Source organism: Felis catus, chromosome D4 (assembly GCF_018350175.1).
Source record: "Felis catus isolate Fca126 chromosome D4, F.catus_Fca126_mat1.0, whole genome shotgun sequence".
NCBI classification, from domain to species: domain Eukaryota; kingdom Metazoa; phylum Chordata; class Mammalia; order Carnivora; family Felidae; genus Felis; species Felis catus.
This window is the reverse complement of record NC_058380.1, coordinates 75,738,620-75,761,314: the sequence shown is the minus strand read 5'-3', so window position 1 is coordinate 75,761,314 and position 22,695 is coordinate 75,738,620. Positions and strand designations below refer to the sequence as shown.

The window sequence follows — 22,695 nt, the reverse complement described above, 5'->3', positions numbered from 1 at the left end:
GCTGTAGACACTTTGTGCTCAGACACCAAGTCTCCAGAACTGTGAGAAGATAAATTTCTGGTGCTTAAGCCACCCGGTCCACGAAACTTCGTTATGAGAGCCCCGGCAGACCAGAACGCCATCATTCTACAAGTTTCCGAAGCTCTCCCGCTAAAATTTCTCTACAATCTATCCCATCTCCCACTGCCTCGTGCCCATTGCAGAATCCTCCTCTGGTTAGGATACATTGCCTCAATGTAATCCGTTCCCAGGGCGATCAGAGCAAGGTGTATCAGGAGGAAACAAAGACTGGAGGTATGGTCATGGCGCACAGGGAATGTGCCTCTCGGGGAAGGGGTGCTTCCATGTTTTGGCTCAAGTGTACGTAATTGAAGGTCATCGTGCGTGTTGAGCACGTGGGGAGTTGCTTCTGTGCCAAAGTGTCTTATGCTTACAGCCACCTTGTATAACAGGTGCTGTTTACCGCTGAGAAACCTGAGACTCAGAGAGGTGAAGTCACCTGCCTAAGGTCACACAGCACTAAGTGCTAGGAGGAGCTGGAATTAAAGACTCCCAATTGCAAGTTCAGCTCCCCCCACAGATGATTGAGACCTCAGCTATGCCTCCATGCTGTGCTGTCGTTATGGGGTTTTTCCCCCTAGGATGTTTTCCAGGCATGATTTAAGTCAACACAAAATTAGCTCAGATAACGCTGGACTTTCTCACTGTCTACAGAGGACAATTAGCAAAGGATGACAATTATATCAAGTTTATATTATTTGTTTTTCTCTCAGGGGCACCTGGGTGGCTCAGTCAGTTAAGCATCTGACTTCCGCTCAGGTCATGATCTCACAGTTTGTGGGTTTGAGCCCCACGTCGGGCTCTGTGCTGACAGCTCAGAGCCTGGAGCCTGCTTCCAATTCTGTGTCTCCCTGTCTCTCTGCCCCTCCCCTGCTCAGGCTCTGTCTCTCTTTGTCTCTCTAAAATGAATAAATGTTAAAAAAAAATTTCTTTATTTGTTTTTCTCTCATTGATAGAGTGGACATGGAAGGAGAAGGACACTCTACCTGGGTCATTTTGGCTGGTGACAGAGCAGCATTTTCAAATAATGAGAAAGATTAGGAACTTTTGCTGAAAGCCTCTAGGTAGCAGGCCTTCTGCTAGGCAAAAAGATCCCACTCGCTGCTTGTCATGATCCCGTGTAGTGGGCTTTCCTGACAGTCCTTTAACAGACAAGGACACTGAAGTAGAGAGAAGCAACGTGATCTCCCCTCAAGGATCCCAGCAAAAGAGTGGTGGAGTCACAACTAGGCCAACTCTAAAGCCAGATGCTTTCCTTCAGTGGGAATAACTCTTGGCCCACAGTCAAGGTTCTTGTGGTCAAGGTCTGCCATTGCTCTGCTGTGGGTCACTGGGAAAGCAGTACCCCCTCTCTAGGCATCCTCACACCCTGCCCTAGGAGGTAGGAGGGTCACATCAGATGGCCACAGAGGCCCCTTCTGTCTCAGACTCCCTGTGACTCTGAGATCCCAGGTCCATCAGACATCCCTGCCTTGGTTCCCACTGTGGGAGATGTATAGTCTCAGAGGAAGAAGTCAAGGGGGAAAGAAGGCAATTTCAGGACCATCCTCTACCAGAGGAACAGAAGCAGAGGTGAGAGGATGTGGGTATGAAAGGGGGAATTTGGGTCAAAAATCTGGGTTTTTTTCAGGAGGCTAAAAAAGTTAAACGCTAAACGTTGGAGCCGGTCCCTTTTTGTTTTGTTTTGTTTTCCCTTCCATGATTTAATGGCTGGTATTAAAGCCACAGAGGAATGCTTGAGAGAGCAATCCTATGGAAAGCTTTTATCTGTCCAGAGGAGAGTGATTAAAACAGACAGATTTGGGTTAAGTATACCCATGGTCCCTGCACTTGGTTCAGTCGGGGGGGAAGACCACCAAAATGACCCCGGAGGACTCAGCAGCACCAGGCATTCAGAGGAGAGCTGGGACGTCAACGAGGTGGGGACCTGAGGGAGTGCTCCTCAGCATCTCATTCCTCAGGGCTCCCCTTGACTCAGAGGACTGATCGTAGGCTCAGTGGAAGGAGGAGGCTTGAAATAAATCACACCTGGCTGGAGGCTTATCCCAAACTACACTGAGTTCTAGACATCCAGGTCTCCTGGTGTAAGAGAGGCAAAGGTACCAAGAGGAGCCCTCTGAAGGAAATCACAGGGTCAGGACTAGCTCAGACGCCCCGATGTATTGGCCACGCAAGGGAACACGTGGGGCCAGATCTCCCTTTGCAAGACGGCATGGGACAGCGGGAAGAGTGCCCACGGTAGTATCTGTGTCTGCTCCCCACCTGCATTTGTTTTTCCTGCTGCGAACCATTACCTGAGAGCCCTCTCAGTCCATGAGTCTGCTTACCTTATTTACTCGCTGTCTGACCTTGGAGGAGTTCAGTTCTCTGAGCCCCAGCTTGCCCATGTATACTCCAGGGATTAAAAAGTCTTATCCTGTATACTTCACAGACCTCTTTTGAGAAAGAAAGGAGACAAATGTATGCATATTTCCTTGTAAACGATTTAAGGCTATCAAGATGTAAGGCAAGGTTCACAAGAGTATACTTGAGGGTTCCTGAAACCCTTAAGTTTTATTAATATGCAGACTCCAGGGTATGCTTGGGATGGCAAAGTGCTCCTGAGGGCTCACGGTGCACCTGTGTCTCCCTCTGGTTCTTGACTCTCCAGTCTGCCTCCTTTGCTCATATGTACGCAGGCTGTGCGGACATGGAAAGGTCAGGACCTTACGGAGCAATAAATATACATTTAATGCGGGCCCTACCATTCGATAACTATGTGACTTGGGAAAGTCGGGGTACGTCTTTTAGTGTCATTCTTCTCATGTGTAAAATGGGGTGATACTATCTACCCCTGGCAGTTGTAGGGGGAAGTAATGAGATCATGAACATACCAGAACTTGGCACACGGGCACTGGCATGGTACATGGCTTAAGCACGTGTACTATGAAGTCTTATCTGTCGGAATCCCAGCTGTGCCACTTGTTAGCTATGTAGCCTTGGGCAAAATCCCTTCACCTACCTGATAGTTTTCTCAACTGTAAACTGATAAGAACAGTATTTAACGCACAGTGCCATTTTGAGGATTTAGTGAGAGAATGCAAACACTCATTTGCATAGCACATAACACAGGCTACACTTTTTATTGAAAGGAATAAATGTCTGTTCCTTTTCCTCAGAACTGTGACCAGTTTTTCTCCCTTCCTCTGTGCTGTTAAACGTTATCCCTTCCGACACTATTCTCCGAAATAGAAAGGCATGCTCCTTGCTCTCTATTTCACACATTGCCCATGAAATTGGAGCAGACAAACTTTCAGAAAAAGAAAGTGGCGGAGGAAAGGAAGAAAATGACAGAGAAGATAAAAGAGGTGGAGGAGAAGGAGGAGAAGGGAGAGAGGGGGATTCATGCATTTTCGGTCTGCTTGCCTTTAGAAGTTGCCCTACCCAAACCAGACCCCCGACAGACTAAGTGGTCCTGATGCTGGAGCCGCCCTGGAGAAGAGAGTGCACTCTGGGTCATTTTGATGAAGATCTACAAGCTTTTCCCGCTCACTCACCAAACCTCAGAGACTATGATACCACATTCCAGACAATTCTCAAGGACCATTCCGTCCTGCCCTCCACATTCTTCAAGCTCTTAGCTTTCATCATTCATGGAATCGTGCATAGTCAGGGCTGGAGGCTCCTTCAAAGTTAATTATATCATCCATTTCACACCTAACTTCCTGCTTGAATCACCCGTGCAGCATCCTGACAAGTGACTGTACACAATTCAGAATTAGAGAACCCCGTGCCGTGTGAAGAAGGCTTCTGCCCCTTTGGGCATTTCTCAGTGTTCTCCTTCAGTGAATCCAAATCACCTCCCTTTTTTTTTTTTTTTGCCATCCAGTGGATCAGATGGCCAGGACCTGATCTCCAGGGATCTGTAACCTCTATCCCAGGACAGCCGGGAAGATGTCTGAGTCTCTTGATTGTGTTATCCCTGGCTCTTTTATTCCCCAAGTTAACATCCCCAAGCCCTGCCTAATGTATCTACTCACCCAATCACCAATTCATCCAACACATCTTCACGAGACATCTACTGTATCAGGTCCTACCTGGACATTCGGGGTGGAGAGCATGACCAGACACAGCCTGTACCCTCTCACAAGAGACCAGCTCTTCCCTAGTGCTAGTGCCTCTGTTGATGCCATGTGGATATACCAGGAATTACTAATATGCAGCTAGCAATACCTATTATTATCATGCCTGCCTCCTTACGTTATCCCTCAGATTACTACTCTGATTTGTTCTAATGCCACTCAGAGCCACGCAAACCTACTGAGAAATAAAGAGAGCCACCATTTATGACGTGCCATGTACCAGGACAAGAATTTTATGGGCATCATCTCGTTGAATTATTACAACTAGTCTATAAGGTCTCTTGGTCCCATTTTATGCATGAGGAAACTGAGACTCAGTTTCCTTGACTTAGCAAAGGTCTGTTGACTTGTAATAACATAAACAAGATTAGAAACCAGCTCCCTGACTCCAAAGTCAAGTGCTTAACCAATGTCTCATCCTTTCTGTGAATAAATATAAGCAACAATTTTAAAATTAGTTGAATATTTCTTCATGTTTTTTAGCGCTTCCTTATATTGATTATACACTCTGTTGGTTATAACGATACAGGAAGCATTCTTAAATTTTCCTGAAGTTTTAAAGTGTACAAAAAGAGTCTTAATTATTTCATTTGCTTTTTCCCAGAACTCTATAAGGGGAGAAAAATAGAAACGTATGATTCTGTTTGTGCAAATGGGGCAAGTGAGCCTCCGAGAGGGTAAGAGGCTACGTTTGTTCACCACTCTGCATCTAGAGCCTTCTATAGAATACCTAGAATATAAGCACTCAGTAAACATTTGCTGAATGAGTGAATAAATGAGCAAATGAAAGAAATATGCCCACGGCTTGTGAGGAAACCCAATTTGAGGAGATTTTGAAGTTTCAAGCCATCTTTAGAGTACTGGAACAAGAGCCCTGATGTGGAGGCAGGAGTGGCATCTTTGCAACCTGAGTAAGCCTCTTCTACTTCTTGGCCCTCAATTTCTCCATCTGTATAATGGGGGCTTCCATCCACGGTCACTAGGTTTGGTGGTTGTGTAAAATGCAAAAAGGAACGGGAATGCAATGCAATGTGTAAAATGCAAAATGCAACAAGGAATCGGTAAAGAAAGTGTAAGTTAGCCGTGTGCTGGCATAACTAAGCTGTGTGATGCGGCCAATCATACCCCCTCTCTGGTCCACTTTTCTCATTGCTGAAAAGAGAAGACTGTAGTGTAATAACTTCTAGGGAGTCTGTGGAAACTGCAGGGATAAGATTTCTAAGTTGGGAGTCATAAGCCGTGAACTTTTGCCCTGCTTTGCCACTAATGTACTATTATTGATCTTGGGCAAATTCCTTTTCATTCAGGGTCACATCATGACTTTCCTGGGCCCTGGGCACTTTTCCCTTCCTCCATAAATATATATAATTATATTTTATGATTGCACTGGCATAAAGATATATACAGTAAAGAGGCTGGATCCATCATTACATAATACATGTTATTATATAGATGATTTTCTTCTGATTTTAAAAGATATCAAGCCATTTTTATTGGCCCCTAAAAGTACCTTGCACTTCGGGTACCACACTGGCTGTGCCTAATAGATAAGTTGGCCTTGGCTCCATGTCTGGACCTGACATCCTCATCTACAAAATAGCACCGGGAGGGTCACTGAGCACCTCTAGCTTAACCCAAAGAGCTGAGAGGGATGGAGAAGGTTCCCACGTGGGTGAGCCAAGTGATGTAAATTTCGTAACTGACGCAGACCCACGGCGAGTTATGTAAAAACGCACCCCAGACAGTGTGGGCTGAGCTCTGGAAACAAAAGCTCCTCTTTCGGGTGAGCCTGCCATCACCTCATCCTGGCCCACACAGCCAGGGGTGAGCCTTTCAGGGAGAGCGATGGCAAAATGAGATAAGAAAGGGACGCGGCCAGACAGGCAGATTCCCACTCTGCTGTGCACGGCTGGTGCCATCCAGAATTACTCTTCTGTGCAGGGAGAGTGGTGATGCCTGATGTTCCCCGAGCCCTCACTGTCTGCCAGGCGCTGTGGGAAGCTGGGTGGATTAGTGCAGGCAGGCGACACAACAATCCAAGCAGGGAGGCAGTATTATTATCTCCATTTTACAGATGAGGAAACTGAGGCTCAGAGAAGCACAGATAACTTGCCCAAGCCTGAGTAACTGGCTGGCAAGTCACACAGGTGGGATTCGAGCCTAGGTAATCAGACTCGAGAGTCCCTGTTCCTAACTTCTAAATTATGCTTCCCAGCTGGGAGAAAACAGACTGAGCAAGGACAAGGAGTTGTTAATTATCCACAAATAAAGTATAAAGTATAATAAAGCATAATATATAATCCACCTCTAGTAGAGGTGCAAGCAAAGAGAATTTAGCAGAAGGAGTACTCGATTCGGATGAGAAAAAAAGGCTCAGGGAAGTTTTCCTGGATGAGTGACACAGAGACAGCCCCGCATAAGGAATGGGGACTGGGTGGGGGAGGCTGGGCAAAGACCTCCCAGCCGAAGTGGAAACATGAGGCAAGGCTAGGTGTTGTGCTGTCACTGGAAGAGGGCTCTGGACATGGGGAAAGACCCTGGCTTTTTTTTTTTTAAGTTTATTTATTTATTTTGAGAGCGAGCATGAGCAGGGGAGGGACAGAGAGACAGGGAGAAAGAGAAAATCCCAAGCAGGCTCTGCCCCATGCAGGACTCAAACTCATGAATGTGAGATCATAACCTGAGCCAAAATCAAGAGTCTGACGCTCAACTGACTGGGCCACCCAGGCGCCCCAAGACCTCTGCTTTTGGTGGAATTGAGGGTGCACAGCATAGCAGAGGGAGACGAAATTGCACAGGCTGCCTGAGACCACGGTGCCAAGGGCTGTGAATGTCACGCCAAGAGATGTGAAGTCTGTTCCACAGACAACAGGGAATCTTTGGTGGTTTTGAGGAAGAGAGTCCACGGATGGGGATTCGGGAGGTCATCAGCTCAGGGATTCATCGTATTCTTATCAATAGGGTCACATTGCTGAAATAGACAGGTCTGTGTCTGAGGACTCCCTGTCCAGTGCTCATGGGGCAATCTGGAGTCATTACCACTGAAGACTTAAAAAGGAAAGCATGGAGTATAAACAACCTTTTGAAGAGAGAGGGCTGACAGACTTTTCAGATATTAATTTTCTACTGTCTTAATATATACCATAAAATCATGAATTATGATTCAACCCACAGGGCCTCGTTAAGGCTCTAGAATGATAAATGGTAGTTAGAGATCCCTGGGACTTCAGAATTTTAGTTTTGTTCCACTAGGAGGAGGATGATCTAGTTCAGCATTGGGTTTGGTCTCTGAATGATGTTGACCAATTATTATCTACCTTCTGGGGTTGGTTTCCCCACCTACTCAACTGGGAGAGGGTACAGAGTTATCATGAAGCTTCTCTTCTGCTCAGATAGCCTACTACATAAGTTCTTGAGGTGCAGATCTTGTAACTCCTTTGACTTTGTGCTCTTGAGTGCTTAGCCTCGGACCTGATACATGGTTGACCCAATAAACATCACTAAATGCATGAAATGAATTGAGCTCTTAACTCAATGCTGCCGTGGAATATTTAGGGGATTTTAAATGGAAAGTTTGGAGATGGTCACAAAACCATTTTGGCTTTTTTTTTTTACACACAAAAAAGCATAAAACAAAGCAGATCAGTAACCCAGACAGGCCAGTATTTCCTCCCTGGCTGTAAAAGATGCTGAGGAACTTAAAGAGTCTGGAACAGAGCAGACTGATGGGGAGGAGGCCAAGGACACTGAAAGGTCAAGGAGAAAACCAAATGTGAAAAAGTGTGGAGGTAGGGATATGTGTTCTAGGAACACATTCTCTTTAATAAAAAAAAAAAATCCATGTAAGACAATGGTTCTCAAACAGCAGATATCTTGCTGTTTGCCCACACGGCATTTAGTAATGCCTATGCAGACATTTCTGATCATCACAACTGGGGGTGGGGGTCGCTACTGCATCCAGTGGGTCAAGGCTAAACATTCTACAATAGTAAGTATCCTGCAACCAACAATTATCCATTCCAAAACATCAACCATGCTGAGTTTGAGAAACCGAGATACAAGGAACTAGGAAAAGTTATGGTAAGCAACAGTATTCAGGGAGGAAGCTGAATGTGGGGCTAAGAAATTTAGACCTGGTCTGGAACACGGACTCCAAGGACTGATTCTACCATTTACTTGCTGTGTGACCTTGGGCAAGTCATTTAAACTTCCCGTACCTCAGTTCTCTCAGCTGGAGACCAGGGATTGCAATAGTACCTATTTCAGAGAGTCATTCTAAGGATTAAAGACTTAATAGATGCAAAGTGTTCAGAATAGTGCCTACCACATAGTATGTGTTCAATATGTTAGCTATTACCTTTTACTATGCATAGGTAATAGGGAACTATAGTAGTTTCAAGTTCAAGAGAGAGGCAAGAGAGCCCCTTCAGTCACTGATAATCCTGATACTCCCTGAAAAATGACCTAGAGCTGCATGATCATGTGACTATTAGATCCACCCACTTGATAAGCCTTCTGCTTCAGATGACACTACAGGTTAGATGTGTCTGAGTTCGTCTTGCTGTTTGCAAGCACTTCCTGTCTGGGCTCTGTTTTCCAGATAGCCCACAAGGCCTGGGCCAGCATCTGACTGCCTCCCGGTCCAGACTCCTCATGGTTTTAATGAATAAGTGGAAGGAGACAGAGGAAGCCAGACATGAAGACAGATGGAAAGATGGAAAGGCAGAAAGCCTTCCACGAAAGCTGCTGCCAGTGACACACACTGTTCACAGGGATTCCAAGGACAGAGTTGGGGACATATTTTAGAGGTTTGTGTAAGCTACTGATACTGTTCTCTTGGAGCCCTTGTTTGTAAACAGATATTTCTGCTGACACTGGGCTTTGTAAGGGCGGACAGAGTGGGGTGGGGGTGGTGTTGGAGAAAAAGGCAGGTTGTGTCCGAGAGCCTTAGACCATGTGTTTGTTGTTGAGAATACAAAGACCTTACTGTATTAAATGAAAATGCTTGTTTTACAAGGCGAGTGGGAATATGATAGGTACATGTCGAAAATACTTCGGAAACTGAAACAACCCCATGCCATGACGGCTTCCTGCTACATCATGCATCCAGGGGCACACACAGAGCATGAAGGCTCAGAATCACTATACAAGGGTTTCGGGGGTTCTGGGCAAAGAGAGTCCCAAGAGTTAAGTGACTGGCAGCTCCCTTCTCTGTTCCCTTTATGAAGCCTGCCCTTTCCCAAAGATCCCTGCCTCTATTTCACATTCTCTATTGGTTTTCCACCACCTGCTGACCTAAGAATGGCAGCTGTTATTGATCTAAAATATTAGTGTTGATAAAGGAACCTCCAGTAGTCTAGACTCAGATTCGGAGCACTACTGGGAATACTTATAATTATATAACTATGCAAGCAGAGCAACTGAATTTGTTCAAAGTAGTTTTCAACTTCTAAAGTGGGGTTTTCAAATTGTTGTCTAGTAGAAGCATAGGGCTCAGTGGAGGTGTCTCGGGATTTTTTTCAAGGACTGAGAGTGGCATAAGAATAAGAACTGGAGTCTTCTAACACTTGCCCCACCCCTAGCACACAGCCTGGCAAATGGCAGATGGCATGGACGAAGGGGTAGATGGATGAAGATATGAATTGATGGAAGGGTAGAGAGAAGAGAAGGATGGCTGGCTGGCTGGCTGGCTGGCTGGATGGATGGATGGATGGATGAATGGTTGGTTGGGTGGATGGGGATGGATACATGGATGCATGACTGGGAGGGAGCAAGGGAGGGAGGAAGGGAGATGGGTGGATGGATGCAAGGATGCATGGATAGAAGGGTGGATGGAAATCTGGATTCATAGATTCATGGGTAAACTCCATAGTGAATAATTATGATCAGGACCACCTCAGGCTACATTTGAAGTGAACTTGCCTATTTTAAAACTCAGAGAAACTCAGACCAGAGTTTGAATAAACAAAGTTGTAGATTATATTTCTAAGGAATAAACTAACTTCTCCTCCAAGGAAAAATAGCCCTAAATTCTATTTACTCCAACAAGGGTACAGATGAAGGAAAGTGCAATTCCTCAGTCTGATATGACAACTCAACATCAACATTCTCATTTTCAAAGATCTCCTAGAGTGTTCAGATTTTAGAGCTGGGTACAGGCTTCAGGAAATGACCTCGTATGCCCCCTGCTTTTAGGCATTTAAGTCACCATTTGGGGGCCATAGAACCCTTTAATAAACTGATGACAACTCCCCTCCCAGAAAAATGTGTACACCTTCAATTTTTACAGAAAATTTCTCAGGTTCACAAAACTATTCAAGTCCTCCTGGAGGGTGCAAGAAAACCCTGCTTCTCTGTTGATCTAAAATGTTAGTGCTATTAAGGTATTTTAGTTGGTAATGGTATTCATAAGGAAATGAATGGTAATGATATTAACCAAAATACTATGTTATTAGTAAAATACTATCATCCATAATCAATGTAAACCTTGCTCATGGTATAAATGAGATTCTTGGCCTCATGCCATTCATTCTCCACATCGAAGTGAGAGTGATCACCAGATCCTGTAACTTCCTTGTTTGAAACTGCATTAACTTCCTAGTTCATTTGGATTAGAAGCCAGGTTCCATGACCTGTACTACCTTCAGCCGAGGGCACTCGTCTCCCAGGGGCTTGCACACCTGCTCCCTCAGCATCCTCCACTTACCCTGCCTCATGCTCTGTATGCTAGCTATGTTCTCTCTCTCCTTCTGGAACACTCTTCATTTGTCTTCATATAGTTTATTCCTTCTCATCTGTCATTCAAGCCTCAGCCTGACCACCTAAACCAAAGTCCCTCTAATCTTCCAGTCTTCTCCAGTCTTCTCTAATGACCCACTTTTAACACTCCTTGCCATTAATATACAAGTCCTTACAACTGTTGACCCATTTATTATCTTTCTCTTCCCAGAAAAAAATATAAGTCCATGAGGGCAAGGACCTGCTCTATCTTGCTCAATGCCACCTCTCTAATAGTGCCAGGCACATATTCCATATTTGTTGGCTATGTGGAGATACACAGAGGTTTTCTGGAAGTTTGGGTGTTATCACTACCAAAGGTGTGGGACCCTGGGCAAATCTCACCCCCTCTTTGGGCTTCAGACTTTTCAGGTGTAAAAGGATAGTTTGGGTCCTATCCAACTTCAGGATTCAATGATCTAAAACCTGCGTGACCAAGCTCAAGAGAGCCGAGCTCAAATCCCAACACAATATGGCAGGACAGAAGGAATGGTCAGGAAAATTGGGCTCTGATGCTCCTCTGCTCCAATTTGGGATGGAACTTGGGATCATTTTCTTGCTTCATCTGGACATCTGAGTCTTCATCTCTGAACTGAAGAGACTGGCCCAGATGTGTTGCAAATTCACATCATTTTTTTCATCCAGAAATTTCCCCGCAAATATTTGTTGAACTTCTGCCATGGGCCAGGCCCTGGGAAGGTGCCCTGAGCACAGCAAACATGCTTCTGCCATCATCCTGCTCCCCTATCTGCTGGGAGGTCTCTGAGGCACAGGTGAGGGTTGCTGGAGGAACATGGGCTCATCCCACACAATTACACCTGGTTCTTCAGCAGCTCTCTCCAGGGATGGGCCTGGAGAAGATGACAGAAAACCATGGGGGAAAGAACTTAAAGCTAACAGAATGGTACACTGGCTCAGCCGACAGAAAGGGAGGCAGAGTGATAGGGAAGGGTGGTAAAAACACACACAGGTAACTGGTCAGCTCAGAGAATTGAAGGAATATCTAATGGCTGGTCCATTCATGTTTGCCTTCACTGCTTGGCCCTGACTAGGGCCCACGTTGTCATTTCTCAAAGTGCCTTGCCTCCACAGCACCCACTCCCAGTCACCCTGTCTTCTTTCTTATTTGGAGCCATCTCCAATTTATTTAGCCAAGTTTTTTGAACACCGATGGGCAGGGCCAGCTCTGTGCTAAAGCAAGGAACAAACAGAGATGAAGACAGACGAGGTCTCTGCCCCTAAGGAGCTTGGAGACAAGTGGGGAGAGGCAGACATGTACAAAGGCAAACACAACAGAGTGATAAATGTGATGAGGGGTGGATATAAGGGGCTGCTGGACTTGATTCGGATGGTGATGGATGGAATTCTCTAATCATTTCCTAGTGTCATGCTCCTAAAAGCTACTCTGGGCCAATGTCCTCAGCTGAGACATGAATCAAAAAGTGTTTATTGTTCTAACTTGATTTATGGCTCTACATTTAAAATGGCATGCATGATATATCCACATGCAAGGCAGAGCACACACTCCATATACATATGCATGCCATCTACTTCATGAACAAGTCCCTGACCCTTCCAGGTGGAAGGGGCCTCTTATGCCGCTGAAAGCTCAAACCACTTTCTAGCCCTGTAATAAACACGGGTGTTCAAGAACACAGTGTTTCTGCCTCTCTGCTTCCCCAGGACTCTATTAATTGCTTCGTTATAGCAGTTACCATGATGTCATGTATCTGTTTACCAGTCTGCTTCCGCTGCTAGCACTGGGAGCTCCTCAAGGGATGGAACTGTGCCCTGTGCTTCTTTTCAGTCGCCACTTCCTAGTTCAATGTATAAAACACAGAGACTAAAGGTTGCTCGATAAGCATCTATTAAGTGGGTGGGTGGGTGGATGGATGGATGGATGGATAGATGGGTGAATGGATGGATAGATGGATGGATGGGTAGATGGATGGGTGGGTGGCTGGATGAATGGAGAGATGGAAGGGAGGAAGATTTACTTCTAATAAACTGCCATTTCCTACTGAGCATCACAGAATGCCTAGGACAGAGGTTTGGCACACAAGAAGTGCTTAGGAAAAGTTACCAAACAGCTATATGGTGTTTCCTAATAAGCTCACTAATGTGAACCCACAGATATAACTGCCATATCCCTCCCCTCCTCCACGCCACCACTCTCAAAGGAAAACAAAGTGATCCAGTGAAATGAGCTCTGATTTGGAAGTCAAGAGATTTGAGTTCTAGTTTCGATTTTGCTGCCGATTTGCTGCTTAATATTAATCAACTCAGCTTAATTTAATAAATTAACTTGCCCGGACCTCAGTTTCTCTACCTGTATTCTGAGCATATTTAACAAAGCAGAGCCTAACATCATCGGGAAAGGGATGAACCAGATATGGTATTTTGTTTGTTTTTAGTGGATCAGATCTAATCAGCCCAATGGGGGCTGTTCTGTAAAGGAGTCGTCCTGAGAGCTTAGTACTGTCTCTATAGGGGCTTAATCAGCTCCAGTGAGAACACACCATGAATCACCCTTGCCACACCAGGGTCATTCTTCTACTGGGAACCCCATAGTTTGGCTCAGAATGCATCAGGCCCCTCCTCAGAGGGTGACCTCCATTGAGCATAGGTGGGGGAAGGATTCTAAACTATGATTCCCAAACAAGGAGTTCAGAAAAGTTTTTGGCAGAGAGCGGCCTTGAAATAAGTGTCTATTTCCCAGTAGACTACTTATAGGTAAGAAATGCTCTCATGGATGCCAATGGTCTTTGGTTCAAAAGTCACCTGCAAATAAAATATATTTTGCATACTAAAGAGATTTCTCAGCCAATGTCTTTGAAATCTTATAATATTAATTCAGATTCTTCTTCCATCTCCCCCTCCCTCCATTCCTTCCCTTTTCATTCTATAACCAATCGCTAAATGTTTGCACCACTGGGGGCACCATCTTCCATTCCTTCCTTCATTCATTCATCTCTTCATCCATTTATTCATGCATGTATTTCTCCCCACACGGAAAATTTACTGGACAATTACTGTGTTCCAAGCCATGCTCTAAGCCTATGGATAAAGATAAAATTAAACTGGCCTACGCTTGAACCCCAGTCCCACCACCCTTTAGCTCTGGGGCCTTCGGCAAGTCATGTAACTGCCTAAACCTAATTCAGAAGGTTCAAAGTGTAGCACTGAACACAGTGCCAGCACATAGTAAGTGCTCATTATAAGCTAGCTGCTTTTATTACTGTTATTACTGCTGAGAATGCATACTCTCTCCCAAGGGTATATAAACAGAGGATAGAGGATTCCAGATCCTGAGGTCACCACAAGGTCTCACAAGATCAAGGGAAGCAGATGGAAAGGCCCCCCTATCAGGACAGAGGGAAATGGATGAAAATCCAGGCAACAGATATGACTGCCAGGACACTCGAGGCCCAGTAAGAACCCGATTAGGGGGAGAGGGGGAAATCTGAGAGGAGAGCAAAGCTTAGGATTATGTGCTGTAGTGCACACACAAAACAAATGATTTGCAAACAGGCAAGGGGCTGGGAGGGGAAGGCCAAGGCTAAAATGTGGCTTGGATTAGAGAGGACGAAATGTGATTTGAGGAGGCATTTAAATGCACTGCCCCCCTCCCCCCTGTTTTGGAAGGCCAGATTTCTTTTCCCTCCTGACTTCTTTGCTCAAGGGGAAATGGAATTAACCACTGTGTAATGTTTTTCAGTGTGACGCACGGGTTAGGTCATGTGCTTTGGTTACGTAATGCAACATGCCTGAGGTTCCTGAGCTCTGGCTCTCAGAGTCATTAGGCATATAGCTGGTTCTCTTATCCAGTCATGCATTCATTATACAAAAATGTATATAGTGTCTTTATAAGCCAAAGGCTGTGCTAGGCAGTGAGAAGTGGCGATGACCCCCAGTGTGCACACAATTAAATGTGAGAATTCCAGGCACTTTGGTATATATGTGCAGAGGGTATAGTGGAGACGGATGGACAAGAGAGGTGGGGAGCAGTTGGGGAGGGTTTCCCAGAAGAGGGGATCCTTGAGCAGAATCCTGTGGAAGCTGACGTGTTCTACAAAATGGCACACGGGGATACAGGTAGTACACCAACTAAACAAAGTGATGTGAAAAAAGCCTAGGGTATCTGGGCGAATTGCAGATCATGGCAGTGCTACTGAAGGGTCTCTAGCTAGAGGTGAAAGAGTCACATTTGCATTTTCTGGAAGACTGACTGTTGGGTGTTGGAGGAGAGACTGAAGGGGTACAGTGCAGGGGTTGAGGCCCAGAGAGGCGGGCATTACGATACTAGGAAAAAGGGCAAATCAAGAGATGTAGAGGGCATAAGCTACGAAGAGGGAAGACTGGCTTTAAAAATGTTTAAGAGGCAGGATAGAAATGGGTGACTGACTGAATACGGTGGGTGATCTCTCTAGAATGGGTGACACCAAATGAGAACACGAGGAATTCTGAAGGAAAGGTGATTCAGCTTTGGACATAGTGAGTTTGAAGTGCACGTTCACATCTCCAGTGGATCTATGAGTCTGGAGTTCAGCAAAGCCTGCAGATCAATGGTGCTCGTCAGCAGAGAGACGGTGATTACCCGACGGGAAAGAACGCAAAGTTAGGAGACAAGCTGATGGAGGTCTGGCCTAAGACACAGGGGACAGAGGACTTACCCAGCTCACTGATTTGGGCCAGGCATTTCCCTCACCAACCCTCGGTTTCTCATCGATGAAAAGAATGGCTTAGGTGAGTCCTGACTCACACACCTTGGTTCTTGGAAATTACATGGAATTGTTATTTCACAAAACAGAGTACAGTGTGTATTCACTTCTTATGTTTTCTGCCCGGGTACTTTGCATCTCTTAGAGCAAGGCCATCTTGCTCCTGATTGGCCTGTTATCATATATTTTTCTATTTTCTCATCAGCCTTTGTAGCTGCAAGATCTACAATCTCATTAGGGAAAATAGTCCCTCCTATATGAACACATTTGGTCATATTCTGCCCAGCCACATTTCATGTCTATAGAGCAAAAGGAATTAAGAAAAGATGGAATGGGACAGATTATAGGAGTAACTTCTTGATTACAAAGGGAATAGGTCCAGGTTAGACCATGGGCTTCTTGAAGGCAAAAGGCTGAACATGCTCCCCATAATTACATCTGCAGATGCCAAGCTGTGATCTCCTGCTTTCTAGACTTTCTGCCTGTGTTTCCTCCAGGTGAACTGGAACCTGGGACCTTCTCGGGTTCTCTAAAATTGAAACAGGGTCACCTCTACTACTCTGCCAGGTTCCATGGACCCTGGGTCTGTGGCAAATAATATTGAAAACCAATTGTTTTTGTTTTGTTTTTTCTTGTTTTAAGAAACATCTAAGCAGCCAAAGTAAATGTGTTTGGTGTGAGGAATAGGAAAAGAGAGAGAAAGGAGGGAATAAGGAGCAAGAGGTAATTCACTGATGACAGTGCTGGGGATTCCCAGAAGGAAAACAGGCTAACAGATGGCCATGGACCACATAGTTTAGGTATTTTACTTCATGGAATAACCTGATTAAAATGATAAACAAGCCTAAAAGGCCAGTGGTCTACTGTGATGTCCACGAACTTGCCTGAAATGGCATTTGTATAGTAAGAAATTATGAAATGTGAGTATTTTAACCATTAGCCAAGTTAAGTGACCACTGGAAAGGTCACTCTGTGAGTTCTTTGGATGTTTATGTCAGTGATGCTTAGCAAAATGATTGAGATGGCTTCCAGCTATTGGCAAGTACCAATATTACCTAAATAATGTCTTCAGTCAGTCTTTGAGTACAATTCTACCCATTAGTACTTTGCTTTTTGACATAAAGCTTTCTGGGGAGATATGAAAGGATATATCTCTATGGAAGAGCAATGTTCTAAGTTGTTGTCAGTCAATGATACCTTAGCAAGAAGGAATACCATGTCATTTTTTTGAGAGTGTTGCCAGGGGTGAGGAAGCAGAAAGCGTGTGGGCACTGGGCCCTTGAGGGGGACAAGCACAGACACCACCTAGTGGAGGAAAATGCACCAGAAACAGAAAAGAACTGGAATTGTTGCCAACTTTACAATTTGTTCTTAGGTCGGTCCTGATTAGGATTATGGAATCCTGGGAGATCTCTAATCCTAGACCCTAGGAGGGTCTCTAGGGCAAAGATAAATTCATCCCTGCTCCGTTGTACAGATGAGGAAAACTGGCCCCAAGAAGAAGAGTGACCTTCTCAAAGCCACACAGCAAGCTAAAGACTGAACTGGTCTAGAACTGACCTCTCCCAGCTCCTAGTCCACTCTTCCTCCTTTTCTAATATACTATGGCCTTCTCTAGATGGCCTTGGGTCTGCTCTTAGGACTCCTCCCAATGCCACTCTCATTACTGTCTCCCCTGACCACCCCATTTAAATCTCACTCCTCCTGCAACCCGACCCCCACAGCATTCACCAGACCTTCTTCTCTATTTTTGTTCATGAACACATAAATGTGTGGTACACTCACTCACTTACACTCTGTTTCCACTGCCTTCCCCCATCCCCAAACATAAACTCCCTGAATGCGAGGCTACTTTCCTCTTCTGTTGAGTGCTCTGTATTCAGGGTCCCAAACTGTACCTGGCACATAACTCATGTGTAAGAACTCATAACTACTTGCTGATGCCTGGGCATGGGATGGACACATTTTTTACAGTGTCCCTTGTTGTTATCTGTGTTCCTTAGATTCTCTACCGTGAGCACACATTGCTTTTATAATACGTAACAATAAAGTGTTTGTATTTTTGCCTTTCACTTTACTTTTTGTTTTATGTTAAGATGACAGTAATCTATCTTTCCCGAGAGGTACAGAAGAGAAAGGCAATCCCTGGCTTTGCCAAAGGAGATAAGCCTGTCCAGCTCACAGAGTCATTGAGAGAGTTAGAAATAATGTGTGGCAAGGTGGCAAGGGTCGGACACACATAACACCAACATGAGTTAACATTTACTGTGCTTACCCATGGTCTAGATTCCATTACTAAGCATTTTCCACATGGAGGCCCAGTTAATCTTCAAAACAACCCCATGAAGTAGAAGCCAGTGTTATCCGCATTTTACAGATGGGAAAAGTGAAGCTTGGAGATATTAAGTAACTTGTCCAAGGTCATGCGGCTAAGCAGGTGGGAGAGTCAGGAAGTCAAACTCAGGCTGGCTGACTCTTGGGTCCTATGATCAACCACCACAAAATACTTCCTCGGTAAACACATGCTCCTTTCCCCTGTTTCCTGATAGTGTCAACTTCTCCTGAGATTAGGCAGATGCAGGTCATTACCCCAGAGCTCCAAAGGTTTCTAGAAGGTTCCCAGGGCAATTGGAGATGGAGATAAATGAGGAGCCAGAAAAGTGAGAGATGGGAGTGTGTGTGTGTGTGTGTGTGTGTGTGTGTGTGTGCGCGCGCGCGTGTGTATTGTCACAATGTGCATTGGATTGTCGCAATAACTAGCAGATCCCGGGGGGATTCTTAGGCATGATACAAGATGCTCAATGCTTCACAGTGTGTGCGATGGCTCCATAGAGCTAAGAATGTCCTCACTCAAAAGTTTCTTATTGCCCAGCAGGGCAAGTCACTGGCACCTCCAACATGCCCCTCCTAGACCTCTCCTCATGCTCTCCCAGGATGGTCAGTCACCCAGGTTTGCAGGTGTGCAGAGAGGAGGGCAGAGGGAGCTCCTAGTGTCTGAAGCCTGGACTGCATTCCGACCTTCATTTGATCTATTGTGTAACCTTGGGCGAGTCCCTGACCCTCTCCAAGCTGGCGCCTCAGTGTTTGGACACCTCTCAGCCCACGGAATACGCAGGGATCTAAGACTTCAAGCCTTCCTATGGCGCTCAAACTTTTAACGCATTTTTAACTTTCTATTATGGAAATCCTTAATCACACACAGAAGGGCAGATGAAAAATATCTTGAAGCCCATCATGGTTATCACCTGTTTTCCACAATAGTTATCAGTCTGCTGATCTTCTGTCATCTACCACACCCCCTATACCTGCATTTTACACAAATGAAACAGACATACTGGTCTTTAACCCATTAGTACTTCAGTATGCATTTCTAACAGACTAAGGGCTTTAAAAATACACAGTAACATTACCATTATCACACTTTAAGAGAATTAACAATAATCCGCCAATGTCATCCCCTATCCCTTCAGACTGTGTTGCTGAGGAGTCTGCCCATTCCTTCAAATGGAATCTTGTAGAATTGCACAGCTTGTACAGAATAAGGTGAAGGGGAAAGTTCGGGGGAGGCAAAAACCTGCCCTTAAGCATCAGCCCAAGGGATCTCTAAGATTGTGTGGCACAGCTTGAAAGCCCCTATTCTGTCCCTGCCTCTCTGTATGCACCCTGAGAACACTGAGGCCCAATGAGCACTTGTCAAGGTCACGCAACAAGTAAGCGATAGGATTCGGCAGATCTGTGAAGTTCCAACATCAAAGAACTCCAGTGATGTCACAGGTATGAAAAGATTTGCTAACTTGATCACTATTTATCATTTGCAATGTGAATAACAAAAACAAAGGTGCCTTCCCAGGAATGACCTTGATGGCACAAATCCCTCACGTCTCTCACCTTCTGGCCCCTCCTCCTCTTGCTGACATGTGGACCAGGTTCTGACCTTGGCCAAGAGCTTCTGCCGCCACTGTCTCACCAGCTTTTTGTGACACCCCGTGACATGGGGATGTTGAAGGTCAGCAAACCTGAAATTCTCTCCCCTGAGGCCCTGCTGGCTGAGTTGGAGGCCCCAGGGCCCACGGCTCAGAGGAGGCCAAGCCACTATTGGACCTCCGAGGTCCTGAGTCCCAGGTCTTCAAAGGAGCCAAGTGGCCAAGATCCACAGGTCAGTCCTCAGTTAAGTATTTCCAATAAGTGCATCAAGGCATGAAGTAGAGTCCTTGTGCAGCAAGAGGAAAGATGAGGGGACACTGAAATAAATGAAAGGCAGTAGCCAAGGGGAGAAACAGGCACCTGCTGGGTTCCTGAGCCCTTGGCCTTAGCCTTAGGGAAACAAGGTGCAACCTGGCTGCAGAGAGGGTCCTCATACTCAGCGTGCTTGGGGATCTTCTCTCTTCCTCATCCAAGACACCTACAGCCAGTACTGTTTTCGGAGTGCTGTCAGACGGGGGGCTCTCTGAAACAACAGACAACTGGCCCAGTGGAAAGTGGAGAGCGCCTCGGAACCGAGCTTCCCAAGTCTCTCCTCCCAACCCCTTGGGAGAGATTCATTTAAAATAAATGAAACTGACTTAATGTATTTTATTATATTATTTAAAAAATATATTACATTACTATATTAGTTAAATAAAAATTTGAAATGCAGACAACTCAAGGTTACCTCCCTACAGGAATGTCAACACTTTAGAGGCGGCACCTGAAGGAGAGAGTGTACTTTTACACACAGGAAGGGTTCTGGAAACGTGGGATGTCAGGGCCGTGGCACCCAGGGGTTTGGGGTCAGCAGGGGAATTGAGAATGAAGGAAGAAGGGTCCTTTCTGATGTTTGGTGACTCGGAACTGAGACAGATAAATTTCTCTAAAGGCTTAGCTGCTAGCCAGCTCAGTAAGTGGGAAAGGCGACTTCCCCTTTGGGCCTCAGATTCCCCTCCTGCAGAGCAAAGAGATCTTACTGGATCAGTGAATCTCCCCTCTGGCGGCCCTTCCACATTACCTGACGAGGCCTTGAAACACACCAGTGCCCAAGCCAAGGCCAGACCCATGGCGTCGGAATCCTTGAGATGCGGCCCAGGCATCAGGATGTTTTGCAGGCTAATAATTCCAAGTGTTGTCAGGGCTGTGAACTACTAGACAATACGATCTCCCAGGCCCCTTTGAGAAGGCACAGTCTATGAATATGGTTTAATTCCAGCCCCTGTATAACGCTGGTTCTGAGTTTCCTAGTTGCACAATGAGAGGCTTATTCCAGTTCATGCCTGGGCTGACCGTGCACCACCCACCTTCCTGAAGTCCACCCCGCTGAGCCTCAAGTTTGCTTTCCTCTATGCAGAGGGGCAAGGATGATGTAGCCTCCATCACCCCCAGCTGTCCATGTGAATGGCTGCTTGGGGGAAAGGGGAAGTTGAGGGCATCTGGGAAAGGAGCAAGAGGCATGTGACGGTCGATCTGTGGCCTGGACCCCACTATGCCCACTGTCTGCCTTCTGTTCCCAAGGGTGCATGCTCTCCTTAGTGCTAACTGGTTTCCTTACTCACTGGTCCAGTGGTTCTACACTTCCTCTGGCTCTTACCACCAAGGGGTCATCCAAGTAGGTCAAAGAAGAGGAAATGGAAACGCAAGGAAGGGATTGGGTGGGGGGGTTTAATTGTCCCCCGGGACACATGGTCTACTCTAGACAGACTCCCCAGTAACAGAAGAGGGGATGTCCTAACAGTGCAAACAGGCCCGGCTTCCTGAAGGCCAAGCTAGCAAACCAGAAAAGGGAATGTGGTTACTTACTGGATCCTGTTACTGTCGACTGAGTCCCTAATATGAGCTGACACCGTGCCAGGTACTTCCTGCATGTTTATTTCACTGCACTATCCTGGTGTCATTCTGCCCATTTTACAGATGAGGAAACAAAAGGATAGGGAGATGAAACGACTTGATTCAAATCACATAAGCCAGTAACTGGCAAGAGACATTCCAAGCCCAGTCTGCCTAATCTGGCATGAAAGGAAAAACAGATCTGCTAGGTCAAATCCAGGGTTCCACGTGAGATTTATACTCATTCTCTATCCTCTTAAATCTGTAGGTGCACGGTCAGCACCCAGAAATGCAGAAAGGCATGGGAACGTTCTGCAGCAGGATTAAAGAAGGGGATGTGAGTCCTTTCTCCTCTCCCCAGAAAGACTGCAGAGGAAACAGGCGCTTAAAACTCTAGTTGGCATCTGGGCTGTGCCTACCACAGGATGGCCTGTGGGACTGTGGACTAAGTCATTTCAACTCTCTGAGACTCCATCTCCTCCTCATTTGCAAAAAAAAAAAAAAAAAGAAGAAGAAGAAGAAGGAGGAGGAGGAGGAGAAGGAGGTGATGTGCACTTCCCAGGGTGTTTGTGAGGGTGAAACTTGCAGACACAAGGCAAGTGCCTCACACGGTGCCCAGCCCCTTGGAGGCACCCAGGAAGAGCTGGTTTCCTTCCTGCCTTTAAACGTCCTCAACCCATAAAATTAAGACTGACATCTCTGGAAAATCATGCCCAGTAGTAAGAGTGACCCTTATGGAGCACTTCCCCTGTGTGAGCTCATTTAAGGAGTAGGTACCTGGGCTATCCTCACTTTGTAGGTGAGGGAGCTGAAGCCCAGAGGAGTCAACTAGCTTGCCTGAGGTCACACGGCCAGTTAGGGGCAGAGGGGAATTCTCACTTAAGTAACCTGACTGCTAAAACTGGCTTCTAACCCTTGCAACATTCCAGACCCTGGATGCGACTAGGAGAGCTGGGGGCGAGCCGTGTTAATATATGGACCCCTTGAATCCTATCCTTGCCTGTTGCAGCAATTCTAAAGTTGGGGAAAGGCAGGCACTCTTTCTGGGGGGTTGGGTGGGTGGTAGGAAGTGGGGGCTGCAGAAGGGAGAACATAAAAAAAGACTCTTCTGAAGAGCCAGCAAACTCAACAGTCCGACATTTAGAACAAAAGGAAAAAGCGTGGCAAGCCGAGGTGCTGGACGGGATTCAGGTAAATCCCTTTCTCCTTCAGAGCAGGAA

At 45.9% G+C, this 22,695-nt stretch overlaps 1 protein-coding gene across 1 annotated transcript in view; it reads right to left on the bottom strand.

The window, feature by feature from the left end:
* Nucleotides 1-22,695, bottom strand: part of PAPPA (pappalysin 1) — a 241,865-nt gene that overhangs the window by 214,871 nt on the left and 4,299 nt on the right. The gene's annotated exons all lie outside the window — the stretch shown is intronic.